This window comes from Elgaria multicarinata, chromosome 2 (genome assembly GCF_023053635.1).
Source record: "Elgaria multicarinata webbii isolate HBS135686 ecotype San Diego chromosome 2, rElgMul1.1.pri, whole genome shotgun sequence".
Taxonomy (NCBI): domain Eukaryota; kingdom Metazoa; phylum Chordata; class Lepidosauria; order Squamata; family Anguidae; genus Elgaria; species Elgaria multicarinata.
The window spans coordinates 90,132,034-90,156,863 of NC_086172.1; the positions used below are offsets into that span (position 1 = coordinate 90,132,034).

At 44.1% G+C, this 24,830-nt stretch overlaps 1 protein-coding gene across 1 annotated transcript in view; it reads left to right on the top strand.

Annotated features, from left to right (window-relative positions):
- The first annotated feature begins 3,969 nt into the window (after nt 1-3,969).
- The window catches only part of INS (insulin), a 108,594-nt gene continuing 87,733 nt past the window's right edge, over nt 3,970-24,830 (top strand). The window contains exon 1 of the mRNA XM_063117168.1: nt 3,970-3,978. The gene's annotated coding sequence lies outside the window, so the exon portion shown is untranslated. The remainder of the gene's footprint in view (nt 3,979-24,830) is intronic.

Here is a 24,830-nt window from a genome sequence, read left to right on the forward strand (position 1 = left end):
AATGTAATAAATAAATAAATAAGATCTGGATTTCCAGAGGCGGGGGCAGTATGATCCTTATTTACCTTGAAAGATGTGGTAGCTTCACAAGGTGCCTTGACATGCGGCATTCACCTGTAAACAAGCTTTTGCTTATGAAGCTCTTGATCCTCCTAACCAGGGCTTAGTAACAAAACACTTTTATCAGCCAGTGGGGCTCTCTGGCCTGTTTAAAGTTATCCTTGGCATAAATGGGATCTAACTTTTTAAACATCTGAAGTTATTCTCAGCATGAATAGAATCTAAATTTACTAGTGATATTGTCCATTCTAAGGTAATTAGCACAGATCAAGTGAATTGTATTGCAAAAACACACATTCAATATAAAATCAGAAGAACATCTCAAAAACACATCTATGTTGTAGTGTAAACAGTTGCCTGTTGGTCTTTTTCATTGTCTCCAGGATCAGTATCTAAGAGACCAGATAATCAAAAAGTAGGTGAGAGGGAACAGAGCTGTGTCTCCAGTATCAGCATTAAAACTTGGTTTTCCTAATACTTATTCCTATGGAATATTTGTGTAAAGATTTTATAGTATGTGAACAAGAATAAAACATTCCACAATCTCTTTTTGTTTTAACCACCCTAAATAATTCGGTGATGTCAGCAGATATGGTCATCTCATTGCTTGCTCCCAACTCCAGATCATTGATGAACAAGTTAAAAAGCACCAGTCCTAGGGTGACCATATGAAAAGGAGGACAGGGCTCCTGTATCTTTAACAGTTGAATAGAAAAGGGAATTTCAGCAGGTGTCATTTGTATATATGGAGAACCTGGTGAAATTCCCTCTTCATCCCAACAGTTAAAGCTGTAGGAGCTATACTAGAGTGACCAGATTTAAAAGAGGGCAGGGCACCTGCAGCTTTAACTGGTATGATGAAAAGGAAATTTCACTAGGTTCTACATATATACAAATGACACCTGCTGAAATTCCCTTTTCAGTACAACTGTTAAAGATACTGGAGTCCTGTCCTCTTTTTCATATGGTCACCCTAACCATTCCCAATACAGACGCTAGTGGGACCACATTGGTTACATCCCTCCACTGCCTTATTATTCCTGCTCTCTGCTTTCAGTTCTTTAGCTAGTCACCTCTCCATAAGAGGATTCCTTCTCCTATTCCACAATTGCTAAATTTATTTAGGCATCTTTGGTGAGAGACTTTGTCAAGTCTTTTGGAAGTCCCAAGTAAACAATATATACAAGATCACCCCCATCAACATATTTATTGAAACTCTCAAATAACTCTAAAATGTTAGAGTTACATTTGCAGAAGCCATGTTGATTGTTTTCCAGTAAGAATTGTCCTTTTCTATATTTGATAATTTTATCTTTAATAATGCTTTCAACCAATTTCCCTGAAACAGATGGTTCCATCAATTTCCTTGATTCCACACACACCCCGGATACCATCTCAGATGTCCCTTGTGCTGATAAAATAAATCAAGACAGAGTGGATCTAAGAGCTGTTTGTGCCCTGAGAAAAATAAAATAGGCTAGGGCAAACTACTGCAACTATGAGCCAATACACAACAGTGATTTAGTGTGAAGGGAGAGCAGATTGAGGTCCTTTGTGACACAAGACTCTGGGTTCGGACAACACAATAGTTAATGGTGGGGTAATAATAATCAACTCGACAGTTGTTTATCTAGGGGGTACTCCCCACACAACATGATAGTAATCAACCATGGTGTGGATTAGGATCAGCGTTGAGTTGGCTATTAGTCCATGATGAGTTGACTCAGTCATCCCCCCACCCTCTCTCTCCACTCACTCCTCCTGCTAGTATCCCATAAGTCATTGGTGATGAAAATCTATCCTGCCAGCTGGACTAGAGTGGCAGCCACCGCTTTGGCTACTCTTGCCTTGCGACTCTGTGGCTCATGAAATAACCAACAGTGCCCTCCACACAACACGATAACCAATGGTGTTTCAAATAACCAACTCTGCACAGTGTTGGTTATTTCAGCCAAATAACCAACAGTTGGTTAAAAAGCTCCCTCCGCACAATATGATAATCCATGGTGGGTTAAATAACTACTCATTGACTATTTAAACCACCATTGGTTATTGTGTTGTCTGAAGCCAGTCATTGTTGCCAATCTGCAGTTTCCCTCTTGAAAAGGTACATTTTCTGAAAGTCCTTTTAGGCCATAGTTAACACAATCTTAAAACAGCCCATGGGTCCTAAGTAGCTTATCAACCACCCCAACAACCCATGCTCACCAGGTTCGCGTGTAATGACAAACTACAGTGTGACCCTGCCACTGCTCAAAATGGTGGCAGCTGCCACAACAAGAACTCCAGCTGAGAAATTCACCCATGTGGCTTCTTGTTACTTGTGCACAGCTCAGTGTCTCAGGGTGGGCAAGAATCAAATAAAATCTTTAAAAGAAACCAAACCATGATCAGTGCATGATTACTTTTACATTTATCCATCTGATCAAAGATGTTCATTATAAAGCAATGGACAAACTCTGAAACCACATCTAGAAGGTCATGCCATTGTGCTTCGTGTTAAATGTCATGGAATTCCCACAATCACTGCTAAAGCATCAAATGCCCACTTTGGCCATGAGAATGCATTGAAAGGATTTGGGTGAGAGAAGGAAAGAAATCAAGCTTTTAAAAAACATATTGGATATGAGTGCAGCATGCTGGTTAAATGGTAGCAAATCTGTTTGAATTGCATTCCTAAGTACCAGTTTACCACCAGGTGGATTCCAAGCTCCCGCGGTGTGGTGAAGTTCAGAATTCTATGTAGTGTACATTTGCACTTCTAAATCCATTTACATTTCAAACACCATCTAGCCATTTTTTAAAAAGAAAAATCATGGAAATTTAGTACAAGGGGCCCAGGAATTCTGGTTGATGGGACTGAACTCAGGTCCAAGTAAAAGAAAAAAGCACTTTCCAAACAAACCATTAGCAGTATGGGGAAGGTTGTGTAAGTCACTTAGCTCAATGAGAGCTAAGTGAACCACCCAGAGAGCTTTGGCTATTGGGCCATATAAAAATGTAATAAATAAATAAATAAATGGTAGAGTATGCTTTGCATGGAAAAAGGCCCAGGTTCAGTCCCTGGTATCTCCAGTAAAAAGGATCTCAGGTAGCAAAGATGGGAATGACCTCTTCCAGCTCAGAGTAGAAATTACTGGACTGGATGGACCGGTGGTCTGTGTGTGGACCCTTCCATTTTCACTATGCCACCTCAAACATGAAAATGAGGACCAGTGTGTTGCAGTGGATAGCATTGAATTTATATGAGGACCCTGGGCTCACATCTTGGCTCATCCACAAAGCATGTGAACCGCCCAGAGAGCTTCGGCTATGGGGCAGTATACAAATGCAATGAATAAAATAAATAAATACATAAATAAATAAATACATAAATAAATAAAAGATGGTGTTGGAGAATTCACAATCTCTCAGCCTAACCTACCTCACAAGGGATGAGTGTATGGATCAAATGAGATCACTCCATGCATACCACCCTGAACCATCCTAACCTAACCCTAACCCATGCAAAACAGCCTCCATGCAAGGAGTTCCATTTCCTGTGTGTCTCATTCCTCAACTGGAGTTGTTCATCAAGAGCTTCCCATATGCCCTTGGTGTGTTCACTGCAGCTCTGCTGGACTGGGGCATTGCCCTGCATTGTTATTAAATACAATCTGTTGTATGACCTGCGAAGACATGCAGGGAATATCCTGGGGTGGGGAATGCAATGAATGTTTTTCAGATCCATGAGATGTTGTGTTTGTTAGTCCATGATGCATTTTATGGAAGACATACAGAATATTATTAAATTTTGCCATAAAAACTGGGTGGTGTGAGTAGAGATACATCTGGATTGTGAAATTAATGCCTTTTTTTAAAAAAAAGCAGAGCATGTTGGCTAAGATGAGATACCGCTGAAGAGCTCTGGAATTCCAGGTATGCATCTGTAAGATATTTTCTTCCAGTGTTATGTGTTACTGTTATGTGTGGGGTAACCTTGAAGTCTAACAGTCCTAGCCAGCAGCCACATATATTAAGATTGAACCTATAATGCATCCCTGAACATTGCAACATCCAGGGTGACTGTAGCAGATAAATCAAAGTGAAAAGTGTTGCCTGAGGGCAGAAAGATAGAAAACCAGTTGTGTGGATGCTAGACTCTAGTGGTACCTTTCAGTTTTAGCTTGAAGACTTGTCCTTTGGTCAGTCAAAGAATCTAAGTGGTGGGAAGCACAGAGCATTGTACTGGCAGTTTCTACTTGAATTTTATTTGGGCCAAAAATAGTCTTGCCGTACCAGTGAGTAAACTATCCTGCACCATTTGACTAGGGACATGCTCAAAGAATGGAGGAGTAACATAGGAGGAATGTGAATGATTTGTTTTCGCTTTCCTCACATAATCATAACCAAGGTGAGGAGCCAACAACTCTTGGCAAATCAGCCCAAAGGCTTAAGTGCATCTTATTGTAAATGTTTATATTTTGCTTTGGGAAAAATATGACTGGGGAGCGGAGAGAAGAGAGGGAGCATGGGTTGTAGACCAGGTGGGAATCTACACTTCTGTGATACAATGTTAAGCAAGGGTAACAATTACTCCATGGGCCACATGACATGCTTAAGTTCACGCTTTATCCTTGTTATTTTATCCTTCTGTCTCCCGCAATAAATCCCATTTCTTACCGCAGTAAAATCATTGCATCATGTAGCATGTGTCTCATCTCAGAGTTACTGCTACATCTGCCTGTATTCAAACATTCCCTATTATCCAATCGCTGCCCTGGGGGCGTGGACATCTCATTTCGGCGCCAAAATCAGCAGTTGAAATCAGCACAGGGGTGGGGAAGAGGAAGTGGGCGTCCCACCATAAGGAGTGAGTTGCTGCAGGTGACAGTTAAAGAAACGACCCACTAATGTGGTAAGCAAAAGAGTGTGTGTCCTGTTTAACGTGTTTTAATGAGTAAAAGGAAGAAAAGTAACGCTATAAGGAACAACTGTACACCGAGACGTATAAAAATGGGATTGAGGAAAAACGTCATAAGGACTCATATACATTGTTAGGAGCACCAGTGAAGATTCCACCCAGGGCATCCGACATGGTAATATTGAAAGAGATGATGTGAGTACTCTGCTGTGAGGCTCTGGGATATTTTCTTTTTCCCCTTTGGCAAATAATGTTTAAAATAGAAAATAATACCTGACATCAGGAGCTCCTAGGTGTATACTACAACCATAAAATGAGGATCAGTGAACACTTGTTTTCCCTGGCAGGGCCTTCTGCCCTTTATGAGCCACATGGCCAGCTAAGGTTCAAGAGGGCGGCACTTTTCCAGGCATGCAAATGCACTGTTGTGTAGGGAAGCTGGGATCTCACCCAAGCATGGTGCCTATGTGTGTCTACTATTATATGCTTTCTGATCATTGAGAGAGGATGCAGTCACCATGATGCCAACCCCCTTCCTCCACCATTCCCCTTCTTTCACCTTCCTGCCTGACCTTCTGTTGTTCAACTTTAGAGTCCTCTTGGAGCAATTGGGGAGGGCAGTGCGAAAAGGTGCACTGGCTGCAGCTTTTCTCAGCCCTCAGCATATTAAGGGTTGTAAGTGCCATCCCCAATTGTGGGGCTTGCAGCCCTATTTAATGGGGGATGTTTCACCCATTGGGTTTGTGCATGTCTTGTAGATCTAAAGGCAGAGTAACCCTGAAAAAGAGAAGAAAGGTGGCAGACCTACCAGAAAGGTGGTCACTTACGTGTCTCAAAAAAAAGAGGACACCAATTTGCATTACCTTTGCATATACTGATTTAGACTAGGACTGTACACGAACCCCCCAAACTGCTTCGTGGCCCAATCCACAACTTTCAGATTGGGCCAATCCGCTTCAGGCCGATCCGATCCTCCCCCGCTCCATGGAGCAAGATCTGGAGGGGTGGATCGAGATTTTGCCCCCCCCCTACTTACTTGCCTCCGCAGAGGGCGGCGGAGGCAGGTAGGTGGGGAGGGGAGCAAAATGGGGGCCGAATAAGCCCTCCTCCACCTTACCTGGCTCCATTGCCATCACCGCACAGACTGCAGCGGAGCCAGGAAAGCCCCCCCTCACCCCCACTTATCTGCCTCTGTCGTGGTCAGGCGCAGGCTTCAACTGAGGCCCAGGCCTCAAAGCAGAAGCAGGATGTGACATGCTTCTGCTTTGAGGCTTGGGCCCCAGTTGAAGCCTGTGACGAACACAAGTAAGCCCCCCTCCCCCCTGCCCCCTTACCTGGCTCTGCCGCCATCGCCACATGGACTGCGGCAGTGGTGCTTTCGCCAGGTGAGTCCCCTCCCCCCACTTATCTGCATTCGGAGTTCCGGATGGAGGCGAACCGCTTCGCTTCGATCCGCAGCTCCCCCGACCTGATTCGGATCCGCCTTTGGCAGAGGTGGATCGAGTCACTTCGCTCCGGATTCGCGATCCGAATCGGAGTGGAGCATAGCCCTAATTTAGACCCATAGAGGCAAACTTAGAAATGATTACTGTCATTTAAATAGAAATGCAATGCATCTCCCTACAGTGGGGAAACTGTGACCAGACTCTCTGTGTGCCTCCTCAGTCTGCTGTCCTGGCGTGAACTGTTGATGGGCAACTTCAAGGCCCCTGCTCTTCTCTCCCTTCTGATGGTTCCTTCTCTTTAAACCAGGCTTGGATTGGGCAACCCTTCAAGTAGAGGACTGATCTCTGACAACTCTTAAAATTGAGAACTCTCCTCCTTAAATTAGAATACCTGGCTAACTTCCCTACCAGTGAAATACACCTATGAGAACTAAGGCCTAATCTACAACAAGTAGGATATTGCACTATGAAAGCAGTGTATAAAAGGCAGGAGCCACACTACTGCTTTATAGCAGTATTGAAGTGCACTGACAACTGTTGGGGCCCATTGACACATACCATATACTGCTTTCATACCACTTTCATAGTGCTATATCCTGCTTGGTGTGGCTCCTGCCTTTTATATACCACTTTCATAGTGCAATATCCTGCTTGGTGTAGATTAGGCCTAAATCTGGGGGAAACAATATGGGTGTCTTCATAGTAGGATTGGATCCATTGCTAGATGTTGCCTAGATTTCTGGGTAGACAACCACTGAAGTTTCCAAGAAGCCAACTTCAGTACAAGGCCGGCCCTATCATTAAGCAGGGTGAGGAAGTTGCCTGAGGAGGCAGATGCTGAGGGGTGACCAGCAGATAAAGCTTTCCATATCACACAGCCTGCTTTCAGCCCTAAGTTTGCCTGCTCCCCTCAGAAGGAGTGGAGGATGCAGTCCCATTGCCACTGTTGCATTAAGAATCAACAGCCAGCCTGGCCATCTTTTTGTACACAGCACGGGAGGAGGCACCATCTTGCCCTTTGCCTCACACAGCAAAATGTCTTGGGCTAGCCCAGCTTCAGGGTACTATTTTCCCGCCACTAATGCTTTCCCCACCACCACAAGGAATGCTGGTCCAGCAAGCGCAATTTCTCTATGAGCCAGATAGAAGCAGTTGGTTGATTGTCGGAATTAGTACGCCATGCCTCTCCCGCCTCCCTGGCCTCCCTGCCCTGTCTTTTTCCTGACTGGGACTGAGGGGATGGGAGCTCCCAGGGTGTCATGCTGTCAGAGAGATTAACCAGGGGAGGGAGAAGAGGCCAAGCGGAGATTATGTTTACCTGCTTTCTCAGGACAAAGGCTTCAACCACGGGCAGCAGCAAACACAGATAATGCACGGCCACAAATAACAAGGAGTGAACCACACCAATGAAATGGCATCGGTGTCATTAGCACACGCTCCTTGATTATACCTATTTCTATGACTTGCTATACAAACAACCCTAACAGCAACCAGAAGGAGGGCCAAACCCAAGAGGTTACTGCTCTTTCTCCACAGCTTGGACCATCAGAGAAGGGAAAGGAAGAGGCCCTGGCTGCGAGGAGGAAGGCGGACAGTATCAGTGGGCTCTGTGGGTTGGCAGCCCACCCACCCCCAAAAGATGTGGGCCTTAGTACATGCCCAAATGTGCTGGCCCCTGAAAACGGCCCTAGTTTTGTTGAACAATAGATTTTAATCCCCCACACCCACCCAGGATTGGCAAAAATCTTTCTGGAAAAACAACACACAATTGCTAAACTCAAGCCCTATTCAAGAAAATGGAAGTACAGAGTGGAATAACTGCAACTGGGATCTTCCCAAATTTGAAAATCACACATATTCATCTTTTATGGTTATCCTGTGCATTTTTTTTAAATGATGATTGTTTTAAACTGGAAGACAGTGCACATTTGTTAGTCACTTATAAATGAGTACAGGATTTTGAAAATGGTCCAGACATCTTTGCTCAAGATTACAGTTCTGTTGTGGGGATTATCTCATTTTTTTGGTACAGAACGCACTAGATTTTCTACCTAGAAACAGGCAACTTGTAATGTGGGATGTGGTAGTGCAAGTGCTACATTGGATATTGCCTTGGACAAGATTTGTGATGAGCACTCAGCTCCCCTCCATGTCCATGCCATTCAGTAGTCTATGCTCTGGTAATCTCCAAGTTAGATAACTGCAATGCATTCTACATGGGGCTGAAAGCTGCAGCTTGTGCAAAACGAGGAGGCCACATTGTTAGATGGGAGCAGAAGGTCTGAACATGTAACATATAACATATAAATATATAACATATAAACACACAGGCACCCTACTTGCATTAGATGCCTGTATGTTTCCAAGGCCAATTCAAGGTGCTGGTTTTGTCCTTATAAAGGCCGTTGCTAGACGAGGAGTTAGCCCGGTGTGAGGCCCGGTCTCCCTGCTGTGCATTCAGATGATGCACAGGGGATCCCGGGGTCAGGCCGGGCTAAGTCCTCCCTTGACCCGGGATAAGCGGATCCTCTTATGGCCTGGCTTTTCCACAGCCCAGGGCTGAGGCCGGGGCTGCGGAAGGTCTAACAGGGTCTGTGGCTTTTCCCGGCTGCTCGCTTACTCGCGAGTAGCTGGGAGAAGCCACGCACTGGGCACAGCATTCCATAAGAGTGCTGTGCCCATCGGGCCGGGGGGGGGGGAATCACGGGGGTGGGGAGATGGGGGCCGGGGGAAAGAGCGGAGCCGGCAGGAGGGGGTGGGGAGAAGAACGGGGACGAGCATGGCGGACAGGAACAAGGCATGGCGGATGGGGACAGGGCTTGGTGAGCGGTGGGGAGAAGAACGGGGACAGGCATGGCGGATGGGGACAGGGCATGGCGGACGGGGACAGGGCATGGCGAGCGGGGGGAGGACGGGCAAGCGAGCGGGCAGGGGGGCATCAGACATTGTGGGGGGAAATCAGGGGCGGGGGAGCGGGGAACCCTTTATTTTTTTAAAAAAACTACTTACTTTTACATTGGTGCGCTCCTGCGCACATGGCCCTTTAAGTTGAAAAAAACTGGAGCACGCGACGGGGCTTATCCTTACCCCGTCGCATGTTTACGTCTATCTAGCGGCGACGGCGCATGCTAGCTGCATCGTGGCCTCGCCCCGTCTCCCCACCGGATTATCTGGTAGGTCTAGCAAGGCCCAAAGCCTTGTGTGGCTTGGGGCCACAATACTTGAGGGAGGGCCCCTCCCAATATGAACCTTTCTGGACACTACAATCAACATCTGAGACCCTCCTCTGAGTACCTCCTCTGAGGGACATTGGCAACAAGGAAGAGAGCCTTCAGAGTGGTCCATTCCACCCCCACTCCCAATTGTGGATCCCCATCTTACTGTTGCTTTACACACACAAAAACCTGGACTCCATCCTCCATCTCCACATACTTATTTTGGACAAGACCACAGACTGTTTGGGTCTGATCTGAAATGGATCTGGATTGGGCCTTTAGAGGCTGGGGCCTTAGCACAAGACAATGGCCTCCAAGCTCAACTGCATTAGCCCTCCATCTGAGAAGTAACACAAAGTGAGGAGCACAAGGGGCATCTCATTCTTGACAAGAAAGCTGCATAAGTGTTTGCTGTCTCCTCCATCGCATGCAAGGCAGTGATTATATCATCTCTCTGTGATAGGCCCTAAGGGGCTTGATCTGGACTCAATCTGGAATTGGAGCAAAAAATGTGGCGATAAGTGGTTCACTGTTAATGGGCGGGAAATTCTGCTCACTAGTTTCCTGCTAGTATGTGATACATTAACATAACATGGTGCAAGAGTGTTTTAAAGGAAGAATGAGTAGAACAATGATAGTTTTGCCAGAGAGACCTCCTCCCAGATAGAGAGAATTCAGCTGGGGAGAAATTAAAATAAATTAGTAGTGCATCTCAGAAGAAATCCCCTTATGTACAAATATGTTAAGCACTTCAAGTCAGCATTAGCACAATCCTATCAACACACACAGAGTCTTTCACTGGTAATTCAATCATTTCACAACATTTCAGTGGATGTTTCTCATAGAAATTGTGAAATCGGATAACAACTATCTGTCAACATCTGTAATTTTATCACTGCCTGTATTTTATTTTTTGAAGAGAAACTTCCTTCTGGGCTGCTATTGCCAAACTTACAAATGCACCCAATATCTTGTTCAAGCACTTAGGAGGAAACTACACCCCTGCCATAGAACAGCACAAATTGAGGGAGAGGTGGTACATCCCATGTGGGGCTTCCCCAGCCTAACAAAATTAAAGGTAACTCCTGTGCCAGAGCGACTAGGACCATTGGAAAAAGTCCTTCCCACCCTTAAACCTCAAAATCTATTGTAACCCAAAGGAAATTAATGGGTTTGTGTGCCAGTACAGTTTTCTTAGTACTTCATTGTTAGTGGTAAAAATAATAATCATAATCTCTTATGTTTGAATCCTGAATTGAGTGGATTATTGTTGGTAAAATTATCTATTCCTGTTTCAGTGTGACAAAAATGTAAGAAGACCTTGGAATTGAAAGGGTAAAATGGGATTTTAAAACCAGGGCGGAGAACTGAAGAGAGAGAATTCAGGGTGGGGGGGCGTAGAAAGGAATCTGGGTGATATCATAGCCAAGCTATTTAAAAGGAAAGGACGGTGGAATTCCTCACCTAATCCAACATCCCAACAGCTTAAAGGAAAATTATGATGTAATAAAAGATAACGCTAAATCTAAGTACAAAGAAGACTGAAGCTGTACTTTATAGAACCCTCTCTATAGAAACTGCACCCTGTGATCCAGTCCATTAACATTTCTCCCCTAATGCTCTACTTGTGATTCATTGGGTGCTTTAAAGCTATAGCAATAAAAAGAGAAGCCCACCCCTTTCTTTGAGCAAAAACCTATTTAGAAACAAATGTTTTCACTAACTCCTGGTGCCAAATGAGCTTGGAGTTGTAATATATGCCACCAATGAACAATTATGAAAAATGCTGATTGCATTTTCTGTTGAAATCATTTCTGATAAAGAAAAATGGTTATCTTATCTGCCATAGGAGCCAAATTGCATGTGTGTGTGAAGACTGAACACATTTTCACTACATTGGTTTAAATTTAAACTTACCTCTGTATCATGTGGGCTAGAAAGTTAACTTCTAAAAAAGCTAAGATTCTCTAGGATGTTATGATGAGCTGGTTGGTCAGGCAAAATACCTTGTTGAGTGCATGCAACCCCATATAGGAGATGTGCAAGCAAATCTTACCATTACACAATTTCTCAGCATCTGCAAGAGGGAATAATAATGGCTTACCATACAGCAGCATAGTGGCTTCAACCCCAATCCACATGCCTCTGTGAGCTCTGCGCATGCAGCTGTGCCGAGAGCTCTCCTCAACTGGTGCTGTTAGATTTGATAATATTGAAATAATAATAATAATAATAATAATAATAATAATAATAATAATAAGAAGAAGAAGAAGAAGAAGAAGAAGAAGAAGAAGAAGAAGAAGTTTATTTCTTACCTGTCTCTCCCTCTGGATCAAGGTGGGGGACAACATTGAATACAAAAATACTATAAAATACATAAAACTGGTTAAAAACATATAAAACGAATACACTATTAAAATAACAGTCAGACATCTTAAAATTTGACTGGATAGGCCTGCCGGAAGAGATCACCCTTTATGGCTTTCTTAAATTCGGAAAGGCTGTTAAGTTGGCGAATCTCTCCCGGCAGGCCATTCCACGGTCTAGGAGCGGCAGAAGAGAAGATCCGCTGGGTAATGGTTGCCAGCCTAGTTTTGGATGACTGTGGTAAATTCTTCCCAGAGGACCTGACTGTGTGGAGCAGAGAGAGCATTCAGAGATGGCCAGAATTCCTGCATTGAGCAGGGGGTTGGACTAGATGGCCTTATAGGCCCCTTCCAACTCTGCTATTCTATGATTCTATGAGTGTTGGCTCCAGGTTTTGAAGGCCCTCAGGCAAGGAACCTTCAATGGGTCCCCTCCCTCAGGGTCCCCTCCCTCAGGGTCCCCTCCCTCCTACCTTCTCACCACTATTGTGCCAGCTGCTGTTGCTCCTTTCCCTCATTCTCACAATTGCTACCACTGCTTGCTTGACAGGCCAAGAGCCAGTGAGCAAGTAGGGAGTGGCATTTACTTCTCCTCCTTTTCAACATCACCATCCTTGTCTGGGCCCGAGCAAGAAGTTGGTGAACAAGTAAGTTGCAATGGTGAAGAGGAAGAACCCCAGGGTGCTCTTGTCAAGATGCCCCTGCTAGGGTGTGGGCTCTCAGCTGGTGCTCAGCCATGCCTACCCTTGACACCTCCAAGCCATGACAAATCCATGCCATAAAAGCTGCAATATTTCATGAAGTTCCCTTGAGCTCTTCTTCAGAGGAAAACTGAGTTTAGAAAAGTGAAAATTCCTTTACAATGATGTAGCCATAAAACTCGTGCAAAAAGTCCTCACGGTTGTTTTATTCGTCTTCAGCATGTGTAGGGTTGTTTTGGGAAAAGGTACAGAAAATGTTATAACTGTATTGTTCTTGCTGAAAGAGGCAGTTTCCGCAACCTCCAAATAGATGAGTATAGCTGACAGAGAAAACCATCTGTTCTGTACTAATATACATGTAATTCTGGATGAAAAGTTTATTTTTCCAAAGCAGCATACTTTTATGCAGATGGACTTGATCTGATTTTGCCTGAGATGCCTTTGAATTTCATCCCCTTGCTGAATTTGGACTAAGGTCTATGGGTGCTCTTTAATGACAAGTCATAGTAGATGCAGAACTTTGAGTCATATGGCAAGCTACTTCTGTAAAGGAAAGTAGTTAATCAGCAATTTGCCCTTATTCCATCATGCCATAGATTATGTGCTGTATATTTCATGCAGGAGACCATTTCATGCAAGTTAGCCAAGGATGTGTTATGTGTTTAGCCACAGATCAGATTAAAATAATTGAGAAGTCTCTTTTTCTTGTTATGTTTTCTTAAAGGACTTTCAGACGAGAAGAAATTGTGTTTCCTTACCATTGCTCTCTTCCTGGTTCTCTTCCACGTTTGAAATGAGTACAATTACATGGAGAAGAGAGAAGCAACCATGTGGCCTGTACATGTCAGCGGGACAGCACCCTCTAGTGGGCACTTTATAGTACAACCTCAGAAGAGTAAGGTTTTCTGAGATTTATTTTGTGATGTTAAAACAGAAAAGTAGTGGGAGACGTGCAGGAGGCTTATGGCATCATCAAAAGGATCCATGAGTAGCCAGTAATGAGCATGCTATAAATTGCTCATTTAAAGGCACTCTTAAAGAATCTTCAGTGATTCACCTTTGCTATCAATGCAAGCAGCAAAAATTGTGATTTCTCATGATAATATCAATTGTGCAAGGGCAATCAGCACCCACTTTTAAATTTAAATCAACATTTTAAATAAATCAGTGGCAAGCTAAAGGTATTTTTTGTGAACTGCCCAGAAAGCTTTGGCTATGGGGTGACATAGACATGTAATAAATAAATAAAACAATGCACAGGAAAACAAATTGAATGGGAGTCCATAGCTGCCCTGTACAAATCTTAATTATTAGGCAGCTTAGACTGCAAATGTATAGCCCCTTGGAAGGCTTCCCAGGGCCCATAAAATTGTTCAAGTTATCCTCTTCCAATGGCAGAGAGAGAGATTCACCCTCAGGAGGGGGAGGGTTCTCACCATGGATTCCCCCTTCCAACCCCTGTGGACATCAGAAGAAGTCCAAAGGGGGTGAATCAGAGGTGGGGCTTGCATGGATCAGGGGAGGCCTTTTATCTGTAGGATTTCAAGCCTCCATGCCCTGAACATGGAGGTGGGGGGGGGATTTATGCCAGCTCTGGAGCTGGGGTAAATACTTTCTTGCAATGGGAGGAGAAAAGGTCAACCCTGCTATGTGAAACAGGAAAGGGCAGAGGAGAACACCAGCCCTCCCTCACTTCTGTCCCGCTAGAATAAGCTTAGGCCTGTGTCAGAGGCTCCAATGTTGGAACACTCTGACTCTGAAGGTAGGATGATGATGATCCTGTTAGGTTGAAACTGAATGCAGATTTACATGAGAGTAAGCTCCACTGAACTCAGTAGCACTTACTTCTGACTAAACATGCATAGGATTGCTCTGCCAACTACTGTATCAAGGACAATAATTGGAACAGTTTAACAACAGGCTTCATATCACTTTCGGTGGTGGATTCAGAATTAAAGGAAAGGGTGGGGGAGGTATTGCAGTTCCTCAAGAGCAGAAAAAATAAATAAGAAAGACTGATAATATAAAAGAGTCCTTTTAAGAGAAGGTATAGTACAACTCTATTACATGAATGCGAAACTCCTTATTATCCAAGGCCTGTAAGTTTGCATATTATTATGCATATATCTTCCTACTAGTCAGTCAATAAAATTAAAAACACACACGTATATTTTGTATTTAGCAGAGAAGCACGCATTCTCCTTTTTATTTGGAAGCCTCTGGTAGTGTTTACAGTACCTCAAATCAAAGTGAAATTATGAGTTATGGACAGCCTTGTGCTGAACAGTTTTTGAAAAACAAGGGCTATCGTGAAGTACTTGATTTGGGGGATTATTGGTTAGTACTATTATTATCGTCTTCAAATTAAATCCCAGATCTACAACGTAGCTTTTAAAAAGTCCACCTGAAATGAAGAGTGTACTTTTTTTCATTTGGATTTTGTAATTTTGACCAAAGCTTCAATTTATGGGAATGTGTATGTCAAAGAGGCAACAGTTTGTTTGTTTGTTTGTTTAATGTTATCTTGGATGATATCATTGAATAAGAGTTGTAACTTGTACAATTCAAAGGTAAAAGCAGAACAGGGAAGTAGGCAAAGCCATCATGTTTTTCATTCCCATCACAAAGTAGATGCAATTGCTGAACTCTTCCTGCCTGTTGAAAAATTCAGGCCATTTCCCATTGACCACAGAGGCTTGAGATGGTTTTGAGGGATGTCACTGCCTCAGAATTACTCTTCTGCAGTCTTTCCAAATTGGGTACCCTCCAGATATGCTGTGTTACAACAACTCCTATCACCCCCAGCACCAACCAATGACTGTTGTCTGAAGATGATGGGAGTTGTACTACAACACATCTGGAGTGCACTGGGTTGAGGACGGCTGCTGTTTTGCAAGGACTTGAGATGATTCCTACCATCTGGAGATGCTCCAGTTTAGACAAGAGACTCGTGCCACCTTAAAGACTAATAGATTTGGGATGAAATCCTATAAACATTTAGCTGAAAGTTACCCAATGGGATCTCCTTCTGAGTAGACATGCATTTCTACAGTCCTAAGGGGAGATTGTTCTGATCTCCCCCTCCCAAGGCAGAAAGAGATGTCCACTCTTGGACAGGAAGATCCCCCCTTGGATCCTCCCTCCCAGCTCCCGTGGAAACTTCTACATCTGCCCTTGGGGTTCCAACATTAGGCCAGTTAAAAGGAGGCATGACATCATCAGTTTGGGGGAGGATTTGGATCCACAGGAAAGGCCTCCCAGTCTCCAACCAGTCCCTAACATGTGGGGGGGGGATTTATGACAGCCTTGAGCTGGGGTAAATGATTTCAAATAAATCCAGACCAAACAAGAAGTAACAGAGAAGAACGCTTCTCCTCCCTCACTTCTGCCCTGCTTTGATGGCTTAGGGTATGTCAGTGGCTCCAGTTCAGGAGGTAGGATTGCCTTGTTAATGTAGCATAAACTTTTGTGGATTAGTCATTAGATATTTGAAGTACTAGTAGTTTGCAGGGGGTCAGTGGAGCTGCTCGCTCCTTGGGGAAAGGCCCATAATACCCCTGCCCATTCCATCCTAAATTCAATTTAAAACCGGGCCCCTTTTTGTTTGAAGGTAACAACTGTTTATTAATCTACATTACAGCATGCCACAAGATCCTTAAGTAAGTATACATGCTAAGGGTCAGGATCCTGATGTTTTTGTTGTAAGCAGCAAAGGTAAATTGCTGGATGACTTAAGGCTTCAGGGTTTGTCCTTGGGGCATCTAAGCCCAATTCTTTGGGCTGGTCTGCATGCCATGAGGGTGGTCAATAAGTCACAATGTCTTGTTAACCGCCACCCCATGTGTGCTGGTTGCATGCCGCCTGATTTGACTAATTACTGCCCTCAATGGGTGTGGCTTGTCATGACTTCCAAACCCAGCAAAGATGGGTTGCTGTGCTGGTTAACAAACCACCCAGCAACCCTAGAACACGGCATGGGTTCCGGGTGGCTTGTTAACCTGCCCAGCCACCTTTGGCAGGTTAGGAAGTCAAAAGTTGTGCCTGATGAGAATAATTAGGTAAATTGGATGTCATGTGACTGGCACACACGCTACAGAAAATAAGCCACTATGGCTTATTTCCCCAGCCTTGATCATGCAAATCAGATCTGTTTTCTACCTCCCTTTCATGTTTCGCTGGTCTCCCAGAACCCAGGGCCCACAGGGGCACAGTGCTGGCACTTTTTTGTTAGCAGTCATTTGCCACCCTCCTTAGAACTTCCTGTTCTGTCTGATCTTAGCTGTAATCCTCTCTGTTGCTGGAGGAAATGAACATTTCCAGCAACAATCTCTTGTTCCCTATTGTAATGCAAAGTGTTTTGGGGTGGTTTGTTCTTGAAAGAGCAATTAAGATCCATTCCGTTTACCAAAGACCCACTCCTGGTGGAGATGAAAACTGCTAGAATTGGTTTGTTGATATGGATCAAGACAGCTTCCTGAACTTTTGGACTTTTGGGTATGTGACTGTGAGGGCTATCATGATGAGTTTGTGCACTTCAAAATTTACCACTACACCATTGATCAGGCCCCGATGTCTTGAGGAATAAATCCATGGTCAATAAAACCACGCTCTTTGTGGGGTTCTTGAATAAGTGGACTCGCAGGCCAGGCTCAGTAATGGTTTGAGTTCTTTTCCCACTCAGTATGAGGATCTAGAGATATCCTTCCCCTTCCCCTTCCCCTTTTAAGGGATTCTTATCTATAGATGCCTGGGTCTATATCTTGAGACCACTCTTCTTCCAGCACTCTTCTTGCTTTGATACCTTGTTTTCCCCATTCACTGTTTCATATCCTGCTTCACATTTCTCTTTCTTCTACTGGTCTTTCTGCCCTCTAGGTCTCCCATATTCCTTATGCCAGATCTACACCAAGCAGGATATAGCACTATGGAAAAAAAGAAAAGAAAAAAAAAGAGGGGGGGGGAAACAAAGAAAAACCCAAAGAAAACCCCCTCCCCCACAAAACCACACACACACACAAAAAAAAACCAACCAAAAAATCTTATTTTTCCTTAAAATAAGGACATGTCCTGTCCTCTCTGAAGGTACACATATAGTTGTGTACCTTCAGAGAGGACAGGACAAAGCAAAGGCAATTCCACTATAATCAGAAAGGAAAAAACAAAGCAGAAATATAGATGGAAAGGAGCCTCTAGAGGTGGTGACCTGCAAAGGGTGTGCAATGTTCGTGTTTCTGCCTGAGCTCAACATGGCGTATACCTGCAACAAGTGCAAGCTGGTGGCACTTTTGGAAGAAAAAATGAGAGGATTTGGGCAGCGGGTGTCCACCCTCCCAAGAATAAGAGAAGACGAGGAGTTCTTAGACCGAACGGTGGAACTGCAACAGCAACAAGAAGCACATGAGATTGAAGAGCAACAGCCAGCTGAAGCAGAAGTGGAGTATGCTGAGGGGAGGAAAGCCAATGAAGAGGAAACTCTCTGGAAAAGAGTGACAGTTAGGAGCAGAAGAACTAGAAGGCATTCTGTACTGGTGGAACCATTAGAGTTAAGCAACTGCTTTCAGCTTCTGGAGGATGAGTCTGAAGGACAGTTTGCAGAGGAAGAAGTACAGGAGACACCATGCAACAATGAACAAGAGGCAGAAGGTAGGTCAACCAAGAAGAAGAGAAGAGTAGTCGTTGTGGGAGACTCCCTGCTGCGTGGGATTGAAACCCAAGTATGTCGTGAAGACCCATGGACTCGCCAGGTGTGCTGTCTCCCTGGAGCAAAGATTAGAGATGTGACTGAAGGGTTACCGAAACTCATAAAGTCCATGGACACATACCCCTTTCTTCTCATCCATGTGGGAACAAATGATGTCGCCAAGCAGAGCTACGAAGAAATCATTTCAGACTATGAAGCTCTGGGAAGGAAACTGAAGAACTTTGGGGCCCAGGTAGTTTTCTCATCCATCCTCCCGGTTCTTGGAAGAGGATTAGAAAGGGAAAGAAAAATACTCCGGATGAACGACTGGCTACGAAGGTGGTGCCGACGTGAGAATTTTGGATTCTGGGACCACGGGCTACGCTACTTGGAACATGGACTGCTGGCAAGGGATGGGTTGCACCTCACAAGGGCTGGAAAGAATGTGTTCGGCCACAGCATGAAGAACTTGATCAGGAGGGCTTTAAACTGAATCTTACTGGGGCGGGAGACGTAAACCTCGAGGCAACAAGGGATGAAGGCCAAGGCACCACAGTACAGAGAACAGCTCCAATAGTGCCCCAAAATAGTGTCCGCAACAATGTAGGAACAAAGCCAGACTATAAAACACATGGTCTTCGATGTCTACATACTAATGCCCAGAGCATGGGAAACAAACAGAACGAACTTGAACTCTTATTACATGAAGGCAAATACGACTTGATAGGTATAACTGAAACTTGATGGGATGACTCCCATGACTGGAATATAGTAATTGAAGGATATAACTTGTTCAAAAAGAACAGAAGAAATAGAAAGGGAGGTGGAGTTGCACTATATGTTAAAAATACCTATCCCTGCACAGAAATACAGTCAGATCAGACTGGGAGCCCCGTCGAGAGCATCTGGATTAAAATAAATGGGGCAAGGAATAAAAAGAACATTATAATCGGAGTCTACTACCGAACACCCAATCAAGGAGAAGACGAGGATGAAACTTTTGAGAAACAAATTGCCAGTGTTTCAAGGAAGTGTGATGTAGTAGTGATGGGAGACTTCAATTACCCTGATATCTGTTGGGAGACCAATACTGCCAAAAGCGGCCCTTCCAAGAAATTCCTGACATGTGTAGGTGATAACTTTCTCCTACAGAAAGTGGAGGAAGGAACTAGAGGATCGGAAATCCTTGACTTGATATTGACCAACAGGGATGACTTAGTGGATAAAGTGACAGTTACAGGAACTCTGGGAGGAAGTGACCACGTCATACATGAATTCCTGATTATGAAGGAGACAAAAGTTGAGTGTAGGCATACACGTACTCTGGATTTTAGGAAAGCTGATTTTAATAAACTCAGAACTATGATAAGTAAGGTCCCATGGCAAATGAGCCTAATGAGAAAAGGAGTGCAGGATGGGTGGGAGTATTTAAAAAAGGAAATTTTAAAGGCACAGTTACAAACAATTCCAACAAGGAGAAAAGATAGAAGACAACACAGGAAACCAATGTGGCTCCACAAAAAGCTTAGAGATGACCTGAAAACAAAAAGGGATACATATAGGAAGTGGAAGGAAGGCCAGGCTACAAAAGAAGAGTACAGACAAGTGGCGCAGAAGTGCCGAAATGGCGTCAGGAAGGCTAAAGCTCAGAATGAGCTGAGATTAGCGAGGAATGCTAAAAGCAATAAAAAGGCTTTCTTCAGATATGTGAGTAGTAAAAGACAGAGGAAAGAAATGGTGGTTCAACTGCTTAATGAGGATGGCAAATTGATAACAGATGACAAAGAAAAGGCTGAAGTGCTCAATTCCTACTTTGCCTCAGTCTTCTCCCAAAAGTGGGTCTATGAACCCCCTGGAAAAAGTGAAGCAGAAGTTGAGGGGGCAGGATTGCAGTTTGAGATTGATAAACAAATGGTCAAAGAACACCTAATTTCCTTGAATGAGTTCAAATCTCCAGGGCCCGATGAACTGCATCCTAGAGTAATGAAGGAGCTAGCAGAAGAACTCTCAGAACCTTTGTCTATTATCTTTGCAAAATCATGGAAGACGGGTGAGGTGCCGGACGACTGGAGGAGGGCTAACGTTGTCCCTATCTTCAAAAAGGGCAAAAAGGAAGAACCTGGGAACTACAGACCAGTCAGTCTGACATCCATCCCTGGGAAAATTCTGGAGCAGATTATAAAGAAGTCAATCTGTAAACATCTTGAAATCAATGTGGTGATCACCGGAAGCCAACATGGATTTGTCAAGAACACGTCCTGTCAGACAAATTTGATCTCATTTTTTGATAAGGTAACCTCCCTTGTGGACCGTGGGAATGTTGTGGACGTCAAGATATATGACGTCAGCAAAGCTTTTGACAAAGTGCCCCATGATATTCTGATTAACAAAGTAGCTAAAAGTGGGCTAGATGAAACAACTATTAGGTGGATTCACAGTTGGCTACAGAATCGGACTCAAAGAGTACTTATCAATGGAACCTTCTCAAACTGGGGAGAGGCAACGAGTGGGGTAACGCAGGGCTCAGTCCTGGGCCCAGTGCTCTTCAACATTTTTATTAATGATTTGGACAAGGAGGTGCAGGGAACGCTTATCAAATTTGCAGATGGCACAAAATTGGGTGGGATAGCTAATACCCTGGAAGACAGAAACAAACTTCAAAGTGATCTTGATAGGCTGGAGTGCTGGGCTGAAAACAACAGAATGAAATTTAATAGGGATAAATGCCAAGTTCTTCATTTAGGAAATAGAAACCAAATGCACAGTTGCAAGATGGGGGATACTTGGCTCAGCAATACTACAAACGAGAAGGATCTTGGAATTGTTGTAGACTGCAAGCTGAATATGAGCCAACAGTGCGAAATGGCTGCAAGAAAGGCAAATGCTATTTGGGGCTGCATTAATAGAAGTATAGCTTCCAAATCACGTGAGGTACTGGTTCCTCTCTATTCGGCCCTGGTTAGGTCTCATCTAGAGTATTGTGTCCAGTTCTGGGCTCCCAAGATATATGACGTCCACAGCATTCCCACAGTCCACAAGGGAGGTTATCCTATCAAAAAATGAGATCAAATTAGTCTGACAGGATTTGTCCATGTTGGCTTCTAGTAATCATTGCATTGACTTCTTTATAATCTGCTCCAGAATTTTCCCAGGGATGGATGTCAGACTGACTGGTCTGTAGTTCCCAGGTTCCTCCTTTTTGCCCTTTTTGAAGATAGGGACAACGTTAGCCCTCCTCCAGTCATCTGGCACCTCACCCGTCTTCCATGATTTTGCAAAAATAATAGACAAAGGTTCTGGGAATTCTTCTGCTAGCTCCTTCTTTACTCTAGGATGCAGTTCATCGGGCCCTGGAGATTTAAACTCATTCAAGGAAATTAGGTGTTCTTTGACCATTTGTTTATCAATCTCAAACTGCAATCCTGCCCCCTCAACGTTTGCGTCCAGTTCTGGGCTCCACAATTCAAGAAGGATGCAGACAAGCTGGAGTGTGTTCAGAGGAGGGCGACCAGGATGATCAGGGGTCTGGAAACAAAGCCCTATGAAGAGAGACTGAAAGAACTGGGCATGTTTAGCCTGGAGAAGATAAGATTGAGAGGAGACATGATAGCACTCTTCAAATACTTAAAAGGTTGTCCCACAGAGGAGGACCAGGATCTCTTCTCGATCCTCCCAGAGTGCAGGACACGGAATAACGGGCTCAAGTTAAAGGAAGCCAGATTCCAGCTGGACATCAGGAAAAATGTCCTGACTGTTAGAGCAGTACGACAATGGAATCAGTTACCTAGGGAGGTTGTGGGCTCTCCCACACTAGAGGCCTTCAAGAGGCAGCTGGACAAGCATCTGTCAGGGATGCTTTAGGGTGGATTCCTGCATTGAGCAGGGGGTTGGACTCGATGGCCTTGTAGGCCCCTTCCAACTCTGCTATTCTATGATTCTATGAAAGCAGTATATAAAAGGCAGGAGCCACACTACTGCTTCATAGCGGTATTGAAGTGCACTGACAACTGTTGGGGCCCATTGACACATACCAGATACCACTTTCATGGTGCTGTATCCTGCTTGATGTAGCTCCTGCCTGTTATATACCGCTTTCATACTGCTTTCATAGTACTATATTCTGCTTGGTGTAGATCTGGCCTTAAATACCTCTTCCTTTCCTCCCTCAATTCTTCCTTACTGCAATTTGGTGATGTGGAACCCTAATGGTTACACACACAGAGAGAGAAGGAATTAAATGGTGCCACAAAGCAATAACATGCAAAAAGTATAGTCTATGACAATTCGATGTCAAATGTAAAATAAGCAACACATTCCCGACACAGTAATTGGTGATAACACAATCATCATAGTGATAGCTGGGATGATTTTGTCAACTTATCATCTGATTGTGTTTTTGCTGATTACTGCTGTTGCAAGTGCTCACTTCGCTTATCTTAAGTTTTGCATAGAACTGACACAAATTGCACCTTTTGCATTTCATTGCCACTTGGCTTCATGTTTCTCTCCATACCTCTGTGTATGTGTGTGATATACAAACCACTGCTGAGTGGTTTGCACTCGTTGGGAAAACTTACTTGCTGGCCAGAATTAGTGTCTGGCTTGGGTTGGCCTTTGACATGCTGCTGTGCCCCTGTCCCAGCGCCAAATGGGTCCCTGTACTGATATAACCCCTGCCACCCTAACCCCGATATCCCTCAGCAATGGTGATTTCATGCACCTACCGCCAGCTTCTTCTTCCTCCTTAGTGTGGGCAGCTGGACATACTGGGCAGCAGCCACCACCAAAGTGGTACCATCCAGGAACAGTTTTACCTCAGGGTGAGCTGTTGAGTGTCTTCAGATGGGGTGGGGGAAATGGCGATTCCTTGCTGTCGCATACCGTCACTCTTGCTTCCTGCTTTCCTCCACATTAGAAATGAGCTGAAATTACATGGGGAAAGAGAGCAGAAACCACGTGGCCCATGTAGATCAATAGGAACCCTATTGATAAAATACCCTCTAGTGGGTATTTTATAGTGCAACTTTCCTGCACACAGGAGGAAATCCCGACAAATACAAAGCTAATTTACAATGCTAAAACTGGGAAATATTGCGGGAGACATACAGGAGGATCACTGTGTCATCAAAATGACCCGCAAAGATCCATGAGTGGCCAGTCATGAGCGTGCGATAAAACGCTGATCGGAAGAAGCTCATTTATTTAGACCAGGCCTGAATCAGATTTTTTAAAGCCCTCCCATTCACAATTCAATAATTAACCACTGAACTGTTGTGAATGTCTGTGGGGAAAATGTGCTGAGGAATTATAAATATCTGTTCAGGGAATGCTGACATTCAAGTAACATAGGAAAAACACACATACACGGGAACATATTGAATAACACCAAGTGAATTTAAGTGATCTAATATAATGAAATGGAAAAGTCACTTGAAGAGCCTTAAAAGAAGCTCCAGGGAGTCTAGATATTTCATACCATCAGTATAATTAAATGAGCCAGCTACCTCCTCACTGCACGTTTATCTGAAGTCCTAGGAGGCAGCTGAACATTGTCCCCATAGTGTGTCATTTACAGCACCATGAACATTGATGGTGCTATATAAATAATAATAATAATAATAATAATAATAATAATAATAATAATGATGATGATGATGGAATAAACTTTATTTATTAATGGCTCCTTCACCCCAAATGGATATGTTTAGAAAAATATGCATGTACACTTGCTGAGACATCTCCATGTGCACACCTGTACTTTTCCTACACAGAAGTGATATTGTGTAGGGAATCTTTGGGGCACTGGGCTCAAGAATTTGCCCCTGAGGGTACGCATTCTCTGAGGCCAGTCTCTCGCTCTGCCATTGTCCTGTATACTATGAGGAGAGAAAGAAGAGAGATGGGGCAAGTAGAAGCCACCACTTCTCTGCTCAAGATGAGAAGCTCTTGACTCCAATGGAGATTCCCCCCTTTTTTCCCTAACTCCCGTTGTGTGTGTGTGTGTGTGTGTGTGTGTGTATAATTTTGGGATGAAATGGGTGGGGTAAGTTTTAATCCCCCCCTTCCTCCAGTCCTGAACTAAATTGGGGTTGCACCTGCTTATACTGAAGTAAAGAAACCTCACATGCATACTATGCAGGATCAGAATATCGTTTAGTCTGGCCCTTAGGGGAAGAAAGCCAGTCCTACACCTTGTGTCAAATCATGATGAATTTGGAATAGAAAGCAGGAAATAACACGATGAAAGCAGTATATGGACTGTGGATTGTGCCCCAACAGTTATCAGTGCACTTCAATGCCACTATAAAGCAGTAGTGTAGATCTAGCCAACATGCCCTATTCATTCCCTGAGCTCAGAGCACTCAAGTCCCCGCAATGGAATCGGAGCTGAAGGTCTTGGGGAAATCTGACTTCCTCTGTCTTTCTCCCCTTAAAGCCACCCACAGAGACCTGTTGTAGG